Genomic DNA, 12,661 nt, shown 5'->3' on the forward strand with positions numbered 1-12,661 from the left:
TTGTATTCCTCCCTGAAAACACTTAAAAACACGAAAAAAAGGTAGGGGTATGAACTCACCAATCGCGGAATGTGTCGGCTTGGATGCTAAACGTCAGTTCAAGGCTTGAAAATGCACCTGGTTCCTATGAAATGTGAAATGATACACATTTGTATATAATTAGATTTTAATTCACTAATTAGATATGATTATTTACTCTAGGATGCGAAAACACCTCAAATCAAGTGTTTGGAGCGACCCGGGTGACATCTAGGGACGTATATGGCTTGATATTGTGTTTACTCTTCAAGAGTAAACTCCTTATGGAGTTTTTGACCCTAAGACCATGTCCATATGAGTTCACGTCCGTCAAGTCATGGATGATGGGTTTAAGGTGCTAAATGGTCAAACATCACTTAGGGAAATTATCTAGGATCACATCTAAGGCATATGAATTGATTTAACCCACCTATTGACCATTTAATGGAGTTTACAGTCATAAACTCCCCCACACACAATCCTTTTGTGTTTTGGTGGCTAGGACAATCACATGTGATTTAGACAATTTTTACAAGCCTTAGGGTGAATTTTGGGCACCATTTGACTAGCTTATGTGAGTTTACGGCCCTGGAACCTATCCTTGGGGTTTCATGGCCGTAAACTCTCAAATGGAGGGTTTTTATTGTGTTTAAGGTCCTCAAATCAATTGTGGTTGGTTCTAGGATTTATTCCAAGGCTAATGGTGTGTTTAAATGGCTTTTAAACACTTGTTTTTCAGTTTACTTTTCAAGAATGATGAGTTTACAGCCCAAGTATGTTCTTGGGCAGTAAAATCATGTTTACTCCTCAAAAATCATGTTTAGGGTGTTCTAAATCCGAATTGGTAAGCGATAAAGTCATATCTAAGTCCTAAAGTTGGTTTGGAGGGGTTTTAAGGCTCAAAAACCCACTTTTTATGTGTTTACGGCCAAAGCATGCTCCAGGACCGTAAACTCATGAATGAGGTCCTATTCCATGATTTAAACTCGAATTTGAAGGTCTAAGATGCTATACTAGGAGTTAGGGTGGTTACCTTGAAGATTTGGGGCTTAAATTTGATGTTTTTGGACCTAGATCTTTGATTTGAGGAGAGAGGTCAGAGAGAGAGTAGTGAGAGAGGGAAAAAGCTTCAAATGGAAGCTTAATCTCCGTTAAATAGGTCCTAAGTTTGGGACACGGTGGAATTCTACCCGATACCGACGTTAAATGGGGCTTTTGGTAGCACCCAATTAAGATGTCGTAACCCGATCTGGTTGAAACTAAAATGTTTCCGATTACTAATATGGAGTGTTAAAATGAGTTCTAAACATGTTTAGACATCCACTAAGTCATAATAGAAGTTTGAAAAATAATGACTTAATTTAAAACCCAAACGGAAACAATTCGAAAAACACGAACTTTATGGACGGAAACGGGTTATGGCGATGAATCAAACTTCGGGTTGTCACTGACATCATACATCATAGAATTCTATCAAGCAATTCCTAAAGATCCCTAACATATCAGTAACATTCATTTCTATCATAATCATTGTAAACAAGTGAAAGTATGGTAACTTGGGGTATAGTTTCTTGCTCCGACTGATCATACACATCTCATCCTTCTTTGGTTACCTTTGAAAAGAATTTCGAAAATTTTTTGAAATTTTTTTTAAAACGAAGATTGAATAACATAAAATCTTAAGGATGCGCATAATCAAGCCTTCACCATGCCCCGATCATCTAAAGTACTTGAAACAATAAACTAAAACTATAAGCACGAAACTTAGTGAGTTTCCGTAGAGTACCACCACAGAATATATAGCATATACAATCATGTATGTTGGGTCAAACTAGTCATTGAACTAGAATACCCAACATACTCAACATGTACTCTTAGTGTAGTCAAGGTCCAGATCAGGCTTCCAAGGGAGTATGCCCATCATAGTCAGAAGTACGCCAAGCGTACTCAAAAGTACGCCTAACATACTCAGCGAAAACTCACTTCCCCATTAAGAGCTTATTTCATGAAGTCCTATTTGTTGAATTGCAGATCTAGCCCCCAAATATCATTTCAAACCATCAAGTTTCCATCTTTATTAATTTGCATGCATAGAAAATTCCCAATACCAAAACCCTAACTTGTCTTAAGCTCTTAAGCTATCTAACATTTTCATAAATGGGAATAAGAGACCAAGATTACATTTGTATGCTTCCTAGTAATTCCATAATGGATAAAGTTTCCAACTTTATCCATTTTAATGCTCCAAACAACCAATATCTAATATTTATGTCTCAAAGGGACCCAAAAGTCCATCTTTATCAACCTAATCCATTATGTCCAAATCTCCAACCTTCAGATCTGAATCAAAATGATGTTTAGATGGATGAAGTTCCCAACTTTATGAATAACAAGGTCACAAACTTTCAAGGTCTTAAATTTATGCACTAAAATGACCAAAACCTCATAACATCCAAAACTAGCTAGATCTAATAAATACATCATGAAGATTCAAGCTTTATACCTCTAGAAGAAAGATCAAAGTGAATAAAGTCTAGATCTACAAGCTCCAATGCAACCAACACTTCCCTAATGAACTCTTTCTTCTCCAAGATGCACCAAGAACAATCCAAAGCACTTATAAACACCTTCTTTTTGCTCACAAGGCTCAAACTAGGGTTAGGGTTTCAAGGGAGGATTTTGGAGAGGTTTAGAATGGAATGGGTATGGGGAACTTAAGGTGGTTAAATAGGGCTTAAACTATGAAAATAGCATTTAGATTATGATAAAGTACACCCAACGTGCTCCATGTATGCCCAACATACTTCAAGCATGGCTAGCATGACCAACGTACTAGACTATACCCCAATCATAACTTATTTGTTCTATCTCTATTTTTGATGATCTTTACATCCATGAAAAGGTATTGATGATCCCCACAATATTATCTAGACTAAAAACTTCCTGAACAAAAATCCATATTTCATACAAGAAGTCTGAAACATCACTTTCCTGTTTTACCCTTTTACTCCAACATAAACCAAGGGTTTAGATAGTATATCCAATATTATCAACATCAAACAGGGTCAAAACCCTATTCCCTTGAATCCCAAGGCATTTACTAGACCCATTGTTATCCACAATCCTGTAATAAGAAATTTCTTGAAACAGGATGTTACACAGTAAAGGTTAATTAACTTTAGAGTAATTTACATGGCCCTATTGCGAAGCTCTTGTCTGAGTCCAACCGTAGTAGGGTTGAGTCTCTTATTCGAAAGATTATTTATGGCTTTTTGCATGTAATTGTATTGAAGTAGTTAGATGTTATTAGTTGGGGTTCCTTAACATTTGATGGCACGGTGAGGTAAGAATTCTAAGAGATCCTAGGAAGTGCCTTAGAGGAATGGATGTGCTATTTAGTTGTGTATATTCATTTTAGATTAGGTATATGTGATTGGATTAGACGGTAATGGATATGAGTAGTTACTTAAGGATTCGAAATGATTCTTGATAAAAGTACGGATAGTTGTGGAATGTAGTATTGTGCCCGTACTACTGAAAGCACAAGATTTGTACTTGAATTCAGGAAAAATTAAGGGATTCTACTGAGCTTACTAAGGGTAGATTGTATGGTTTGGCACCATGTTCCATTACAATGTGTTTCTGTTTTTGTTGGTTTATCCGTTATGGAGGTTCAGGCTGAGGATGGGCCTGGTGATTATTTGAGCCTTGGTCTCAATGTTAATTTAGGTTTGAATGGTGCAGTCGTAGGTGAGTTAGTTGATTTCTTGGTTTCAAGGGACTTACTCAAGGTAGTTCCATTTGAGTCTTTGGACTCAAGAAGGAAACGTTTCTGATGATCGACTCGAGGATTACAGCTAGAGGCTGAGTGATTGGAAGATAGATTAGGATGTCACTATCTTCGATGGGAGTTATGTTCTACTAGATTTCCGTATTCAGAGGAAAGAGAGAGCAGACATGAGATTTTCATAGTTGGGATGTAGACCCAACATGTGGCTAGATGGTTTCAGTTTGCTAACTGCAAGTATGGCAGTGTGGGAATGTAGAAGAGGATTCTTGTGGTATGGTTTCCTTGAGATGAGATCAAGCGCATGCTTCCTTTTAATTTAGTTAGATCTGGTGCTATTTGATTGTTCCATGTGATCAAGGAAGGTGAACTGAGAGTAACAACTTTTGTTGTCTCTGATGTATCCTGACTATGAGAATGATGCCTTTTTTTATTTATGAATGATTCTCATGATGAATTGATGACTGGAGATTTGTAGACGAGGTGTATGGTAGTCTATTTGTTTGTAGATAGAGAATTAGTGCTATGAATGGACTGTTAGAATTATTTCTTAGTTATCTTCATGGTATTCTTGGTGTTTGGAGTGGTTATGCTATGGAAATTTTTGGGGTCTCCGTCTGAGATTCAAAATCTCTTTGAGGTTGTGTGGTATTTATCTAGGTGGGTCATCTTGCGTTGTGATATACATTACGAGAGGTAGGATGGGTACGTGTCTATTTGAGTTGGTTAAGTATTGGGGTTTTGCAACATTAGTTGGTGATGGTTCGAACCCTAAGTGGAGTAGTAATGAGTAGTGTGCTTGAAGAATCATCGATCTATTCGAGGTTATGTTCGGAATAATAGGTCATGGGAACCTTTGGTTCGGGTATGCGAGACTTTGGCTCAATTTTTGCTCAAGACGAGAGTGCAAAGCAAGTTGCCATCAGATGTATGTGCTCAAGAATACATGAGTTGTCTTCATGACAAGAATTTACTAGTCAGGGAGCTCATTATAGATAGTGGTTCCTTTCGGGAATGCCGATGAATAGATCGATAGGCATTTTGGGTCGTTCAGGTTGAGAATCAATTGTTAAGGGATTTGTCAGGTTGTTCTATACATTAATATCTATAGTTTAGGGTGAGCAGTTGTTGATCGGTATATTAGGTTTAGAGTTTATTATGTTTACTTCCACATGGGTTTTGTTGAGCAGTGAATTGGATCATGGATTAGTTTTCAATGCAATCTCGATCGTTGGTATTTTCATTCTTGGTCAATAGTAGAGGTTCTTCAAAAGTTTAGAGTTGTTTCAGTTGGAGCTCAATGGAAGCGTTAAACAATTGGCAAAATCTATACATTGTACATGTTGGTTTTTGGGCATGGGTACCCTCAATAGTTAGTTGTGAAAATATTATTCACAATAGGATCGATTTCGGCGGATGCTCTTGGTTATTGGAAGTTTGGATATTGGGACAACATTGTGGAGTTCTTCAGGTGTGGCTTGGGGTCTATGTAGACTCTAATTTTGGTGTGTTGTGTTGGAAGATTTGGTATCTGAATTGACATGACCATAGTTTGATAGCATTTTTGATGGCTTTGGAAGTTTTATTGAGCCATTTGCTTATTGGTGGGATCTGTTCGGTTTTAATCAAGGTGTGTGATGTTGTTCTTCAGCCATTCACGACGATGTTTCTATTAGTGGTTGAGGTTCATCATTTCAATTAGATCTATTGGTACCACAACTGAAGGGTAAGGGTTATGAGGAAGAATGAGTGCAGTATATCTAGGGTTGCTTATGTGTTTTCCCTTAGGGATATATGTAGGTTAAATAAATTAGCATGAGAACACCTGGCTCGAGTTATTGACATGGTTCATATTGATTTGTAGCTTTTAAATTGGAACAAGAGTGAAGCCGCCTATCTCGTCTTTGATTTTGTGTGACCATATTTTCGCTCAAGTTTTGCATTAATAGCTGCCTGTATTATGAAAGTAATTATGCGTCACAGAAGTGTATGGATCATATTTTTGTTTGGTTAATATTTAGAGGGATGTTGATTGGGTTCTTCCGAGTCAGTGGATTGATGGTTGGGTATCTTTAGGCCCCTATGGTGTTGATCCTAAGTCTTAAGGCCATTGATGGGATAACGACAATATCGGCATAGTATCGTGAGCTTATCATTTAGTGGTTAGTAGTGTTGGATAATGTGTCTAAGTCCATAACTTATTTGGTATATACTTGACCCGACCCGACATGGTCCATTTGGGTTGCACTTCACCCAAACGATTTATGGATAATGTTATGAGAATTTTATACTGATGTTTTATTAATATATTATAAGTTATAATATATTAATATAAATTCGTGTTATTTAATTAGGTTTTAATCTTAAATTAATTATGAATTGATTTAGTGATTAAAAGGAAGACTAATTAAATCATGGGCTATTATATTTATATGGTGTGTGATAACACTCATTTGGGAATGGGCTTAGCTTATATGGAAGTCCATGGAGCTTTTAACCCATGGATCCTTGGAAGAGCAAAAGACATGGATTATTAGGGTTTACCCTAATCATCTACACTATATAAACAAGCCTATGTTGCATGAATTGACCCCTAGTGTGTGTGAGAAGTAGTGGCTGGTTTCTAGTGCAAAGTATACACTTCCATAATGTTTTCCAAGTTTGTGGTGATTTGTCATTTCCATTTGAGGCATTCACATCAAACTCCAAGGAATCAACACTTATCAAAACGTATGTAATTCATCTAGTTCTTTTATGTTTAAAAGTTCCTCATGCCATGCTAGATATGTTATAAACCTTGGAAAACAAATTTTGCATGTATTTTTGACAAACATAGATCCAAGGTTTATTAGGGTTGCATGTACACTTAGGAAGTGTTAGATAGCTTAAAACCCAACAATGGTATCAGAGCCTAGGCTTGTTTGTTGATACATTATGCAAAATTGTGCTTAAAATCAAAACTGCATGCTGTCTGAATAGGGGACTCATCGAGTCCTCGCCGAGTCCATGGGGGGACTCGACGAGTCCAAGCGTTTTTTCATCCAACTCGCCAGTCAGTTCATGCAGTTGACAAATTGGTCATGCAGAGTGCAGTTTTTCGATTGTTGTTGCTAGAAATGGACTAGAAACAATACCCTAAACTGTTTTGGTGTTTTAAATCTTGTTTTAGTTGGTGTAATGGTTGTTCTAATCCATTTAGAATAGCTTATATCAAAATCTCATGCTTTGTATGTGTTAATATAATTCTTGAAACTTTGATGATCATGTTCATGTTCTTATGAATTTAGAAGATGAAAGGAGTTATTTGCTAAATTGTTTAGGATTAATTCTTGATCATTTATATGTTTTAATGGAGTTCATAATTTTTCCTCAGTTTATGGATATCAAAAGGTCACTTCTTCTAAACACACATTTAAAACACATATGTTAGATAAAAATGAAGAGTCTTCATTTTTATTAACCTTTAATTCATAAGTTATGAAATGAAAAGTTTTGAATAGTTACAAAACTTATCCTCATGTTTTGGAATTTGTAAAGTTTCACACACTTTAATAAACTTTAATTCCAACCTTTAGAGTTTTAATAGTTAAAATTCAACACTTATACTATTTATAACATTAATGTTTAATTATTTTATATATATGTATATATATATATATATATATATATATATATATATATATATATATATATATATATATGTATAAGAATAAGTCGTTTTACCGTTAGTTGGCCTCATTCACAAAGCCGGTCTATAAGGGGGTATAAGGTTGTGGCCTATAAAATGGCAGCTTAATGGGTGTCCACTCTCACCCACCGCTGCCTTAATCGGTGGAGGGTCGTTAGCCGAACGGGTAGGACATTGACCTTAAATTCTCATTAAAAGTATAATGATTATTAGAAAGTAACTAAATATTTTAATCCCAATCTTAGTTACTTTAGGAAAAATGTGAACATGGTGCTAGCCCATGCAATTCACACTTTGTACCTTACCAAATCGTTGGTGGAGCGTGTGTGGTTAACCGACACACTAACTTGGACTAGTAAGGATCACGAAGGGTGACTTAATGTTTGTCATAGATCAATGGAGCGTGTTTGGTTAACCAGAACACTGATTAGGTGATAATATTAAGGGTACCAAGTGAATTACTATGGTTATTCACACCTTGTTTTGTGATCCTTGGCATCCCAGTCGCAAAACTTGAAGGGCACAATCGAGATTGAAACATGCCATTGAAAAGTTCAATGAATCTCAAAAGAATCTAGGAATTTCAAATCCAATTAAAACCTAATAATTCATTTCGTTTTTCATGGTGGGAATTGGTGAATCGTTATTCACCTACCGTTCAAATATGTTATTACATAGATTACGGCATCCCACTTCTAAATATAACATATTGTGAGTGGATCCTAGCCTTAATATTACATTCGGGTGTCTTATTAAGGACTCTATATATCTAATCTAAACTTTCTTTCTTCTCTTTAGATGTCTTCCAACAACATTGCTTCGGGCTCTAACCCAACTGGCTCTTTCTCCCTCATGATTCTTTGTGGGAGAGTCATCTTTGATGGTTCCAACTTCATGGACTAGATTAGGAACATCAAGATGGTTACTCGTTATGAGGACAAGGAATACGTCCTCGATAAGGAGTTATAGGAGCTTGATGAGTCCATTGCTACTCCTGAGGAGATCATTGAATTCAAGACGCATGAAAGAGATGCTACTAAGGTGGCATGCATCATGATGGCCACGATGACAACCGAGCTCCAAAATTCCTATGAGGACTTTTACCCTTTTGAGATGAACCAAGACCTAATGGAAAGGTACCATCAGAGTGCTCGTAAGGAGCGGTATGAAATAATCTTCTCCATGATAACAACCCGCATGAAGGATCGTGAATCCATCACGGGCCACATGCAAAAGATGCAAAGGTATGTGGACCGATTGCTCTAGCTAAATGTGAACTTCCCTGAGGAGTTGGCAATTGACATCATTTTGCACTCCTTACCTTCTTGTTATGACCAATTTCGTATGACATACCATATGAACAAGGAGGAGGTTACTCTTAGCAAACTTCAAGGACTCTTGAAGACCGCTGAAACCGGTTTTAAGGGTAAGTCGGTTGTTATCTCTACTACTCGTACTCCAACATCTACCTATGTTTTGGCTATCGAGCAAGGCAAAGGGAAAAAGAGGAAGACCCCTTTGAAGGGTACCAAGGGAAAGTCTCTTGAAGGCTCCTCATCCAGGACCAAAAGCAGTTCTGTCACTCCTTCTACCATTCCCAAGGATGCTAATTGCTACTATTACCATGACAAAGGGCACTGGAAGGGAAACTGCCCTAAGTACTTGCAGGATCTAAAGGATGGGAAAGTGAAACCCACCCACGCATGTATTTACACAATATTGTCTAACAATTCACCATATTCTAACTCTTGGGTGCTTGATACAGGATGTGGTATTCACATATGTTCTGATTTACAGGGCCTAAGAAGAAGTGAGGATATGGAGCATGGGAAGATACACCTGATTATAGGAAATAAGAAGGATTCACCTGTTTCCAAGATTGGAGTTTATACCTTGTTGCTAATTAGTGGGTAAAGTTAGATTTGAATAAATGTGTGTACTCGTCTGAAATGGAGAGAAATATTATTTCTTTTCATGTTTTGTACAAACAAGGTTTTACCTTTTCGTTTGATAATGAATGTGGTGGTATTAATGCTTTCTTAATAATGTGTTTTATTTTAAAGCATTACCTTGTGATGGTGTGTATGAAACTGTGTCGGTTGTAGACAACTTAGGAAATAATGTATTGTATATTGATTCTTCAACTAGACTAGATAAAGCATCATTATGGCATTGTCATCTTGGACATGTAAACAAGAAACGCATAGGCCAACTCCAAAAGGATGGGGTCTTGGAATCATTCGACCTTAAATTGGATGATAGTTGTGAATCTTGTCTACTTGGAAAGATGACAAAATCACCCTTCACTGGTACTAGTGAACGAGGTGAGGGTTTGTTGGACCTAATACATACTGATGTATGTGGACCATTCAAAACCGCCACAAGGGATGCTAATCGGTATTATGTGACTTTTATTGATGATTTTAGTAGATATGGTTATGTCTACTTAATTAAACATAAGTCAGAAACCTTTGAAAGGTTTAAACAATTTAAACAGGAAGTAGAAAATCAATTGGTCAGGAACATTAAGATGCTTTGATCTGATCGAGGTGGTGAGTATCTTAGTACCGAGTTCCTTGACTATCTTAAGGAGTGTGGGATTGTCTCACAATTGACTCCTTCCAGGACACGACAGCTAAATGGTGTAGCTGAGAGGCGTAATCGAACCTTGTTAGACATGGTTTGCTCTATGATGAGTCGAGCTTCGCTACCAATCTATTTTTAGGGGTATGCCTTAAAGACTGCATCCCATATCCTTAATCTAGTCCCTACAAAAAAGTTTACCAAAACACCTCATGAGATGTGGACCGGGAAGGTTCCCAATTTGGACCACATCAAGATTTGGGTTTGCGAGGCTATCGTGAGACGTGAGACTCATGAAAAGCTCGAACCCCAAAGTGAAAGGTATATTTTCATCAGCTACCCAAAAAAATCCTTCGGTTACCTCTTCTACAGACCCAGTGAGAATGTGGTCTTTGTAGCAAGAAGAGGGGTCTTTCGTGAGAGAGAGTTTAAAAGCCAAGGAGACAGTGGGAGGCAAATTAAACTTGAAGAAATTCAAGAATCAATTGGTGAAGGAACCTCAAACACTAGCAATCCACCTGAGGAGGAAACTCTTTTTAAGCCAGATGACAAGTCTGTACCTCCGAGGCGTTCCACACGGGTTAGGAACACACCTGGGTTTTATTATGGTTTTCACATTACTACGGAAGGTGATACATTTATCAGCGATAGTACACTGGTAAATTTGGATGAACCTAGTAGTGTTAAGGAAGCCATGGTAGACCCGGAGTTTCCTAAATGGAAGGAGGCTGTGGACAGCGAGATACAGTCAATGTATGACAATCAAGTTTGGAACTTGGTGGACAGTGTACTAGGCCGTAAAACAGGAGGGTGCAAATGGATCTTCAAGAAGAAGACCGACATAGAAGGAAAAGTGCACACTTATAAACATCGACTGGTTGCGAAGGGCTTTACTCAGATTCAAGGTATTGATTATGATGAAACATTCTCACCGGTGGCAAAGATTAAGTCTATTAGGGTTATGCTAGCCATTGTTGCATTTCATGATTATGAAATATGGCAAATGGATGTCAAAACCTCTTTTCTTAATGGAATGTTCGCTGAGGATGTGTACATGAATCAGCCAGAGGGTTTTGTCAGTGCAAAATACCCTAATAGAGTGTGCAAGCTTGAGAAATCCATTTATGGGTTAAAACAAGCATCTCGTAGCTGGAATCTTTGTTTCAATGAAAAGGTCAAAGAGTTTGGCTTCTCGAGAAGTGAAGATAAGTCATGCGTGTATGTCAGAGCTAGTGAGAGTATAGTTAGCTTCTTGGTACTGTATGTAGATGACATACTACTTATAGGAAATGACATCCCAACCTTGCAGGAGGTTAATTCCTGGCTTGGGAAGTGCTTTGTTATGAAGGACCTAGGGGAAGCTGCCTATATCCTAGGGATAAGGATATTAAGAGAAAGGAGTAAAAGACTAATTGGACTTAGTCAGAGTATCTACTTGGACAAGGTTTTGAAAAGGTTCAACATGCAGAATTTCAAGAAAGGAGATTTAGCGATCCAAAGCAATGCCAAACTGAGTATGACTTAGAGTCCGAATACATAAGCTGAGATAGCAGAGATGAGTCGATTACCATCTGCTTCCACTGTGGGCTTGATCATGTATGTTATGACTTGTACCCGCCCTGATGTGACCTTTTCTTTGAGCATGGTCAGCAGATATTAGAGGAACCCTAGCAAGGCTCATTGGACCGCATTAAAGAACATTCTCAAGTACCTACGGAGGACTAAGGATTGGATCCTTACCCTTGGTAGAAGTGATGACTTGAGAGTATTAGGGTATAGTGATGCTAGTTTTCAGATTGATATGGATAACTTCCGCACTCAGTCGGGCTGGGTCTTTACCCTAAATAGAGGGGCAATTTCTTGGAAGAGTTCCAAGCAGGAGATGATGGCTGATTCGACTTGTGAATCAAAGTATATAGTAGCGAGTGAAGCAGTGAAGAGGCGATATGGCTGAAGAACTTCATCGGAGACCTTGGAGTTGTACCAGCTATTAAGGAGCCTACGGATATTTTTGTCAGATGAGAACCCTGCAGATCCCCTTACGAAGGGACTGACTAGGGTTAAACATTTGCAGCATGCAAGGCACATCCGACTGAGGGATGATATTAGTTTTACAAATTAGATAGCCTTTTCTGAAACTTGTAAAATCTAATCGATGTTTGATGATGAATAAAATTTGTGATTTATTTATGAGTAAAGTGTTGCTATCATTTTCAATAATTTACTAGTGTTTCAGTTTTGCATGTTTTGACTTCCAGAATAATTAATTTATTCAAACCACCACAATCGGTCATACGTCGGAAGTAGGTATGAATCAAGATTGTCATGAATTGGGTTTGTAGATGGCTAAAGTGTTTAGACATATCAATGGTTGCTACCACATTCATGAGTACTCATAATTTATGAGTATTGGAATAAACCCACGCTCACTTGTATCACTTCATGGAGTTTATCTCGAGTGATTGTGAGATGATTAGTTCATATAAGTCTTCAAACCTAGAGATATGAGTTGTTACCTATAAGTTGGTTGTGCATTAATTTCACGAAAACGCATCAGTAACTTGATGTTATAAAACATGCCTTTG

This window comes from Lactuca saligna, chromosome 3 (genome assembly GCF_052625555.1).
Source record: "Lactuca saligna cultivar CGN05327 chromosome 3, ASM5262555v1, whole genome shotgun sequence".
In the NCBI taxonomy this organism is placed as follows: Eukaryota; Viridiplantae; Streptophyta; class Magnoliopsida; order Asterales; family Asteraceae; genus Lactuca; species Lactuca saligna.